Source organism: Bactrocera latifrons, unplaced genomic scaffold (genome assembly GCF_001853355.1).
Source record: "Bactrocera latifrons isolate USDA-ARS-PBARC rearing strain unplaced genomic scaffold, ASM185335v1 scaffold_153, whole genome shotgun sequence".
NCBI classification, from domain to species: domain Eukaryota; kingdom Metazoa; phylum Arthropoda; class Insecta; order Diptera; family Tephritidae; genus Bactrocera; species Bactrocera latifrons.
The window spans coordinates 551,997-552,450 of record NW_017534997.1 but is presented as its reverse complement, the minus strand read 5'-3'; positions in this window follow the sequence as shown (position 1 = coordinate 552,450).

Below are 454 nucleotides of genomic sequence, written 5' to 3'. Positions count from 1 at the left end.
CTAAATGCCGTTTCGATCATTTTTAATATGTATATGTATGTTATCTGGGTGGTGCAATAAGTAAACAAAACTTTCGACTCTGGGGAAATAAAATCCACAAATTATTCTTAAACAACCATTACATTCACCTAAATTGACAGTTGGGTGTAATTTTTGGTCCGGTGGAATCATCGGTCCGGACTTCTTTCGAAATTAAGCCGCTGACACTGCTTCTGTCAACGGTGAGATAGACCAATGATAACCAACTTTTTACGGCCGCAATTGGTTGAAGTCGATCTTGACAATATCTGGTTGCTACATGTAGGGGCTACTTGCCACATAGCACGTGCAACAAGCGCATTATTGCGTGAAAGGTTGGAAAATCGATTATTGTAAGAAATTGTGACATTGGATGGCTTCCACGAAGTTGTGATTTAACACCGTTAGGGTACTTCTTGTGGGGTTACTTGAAGCC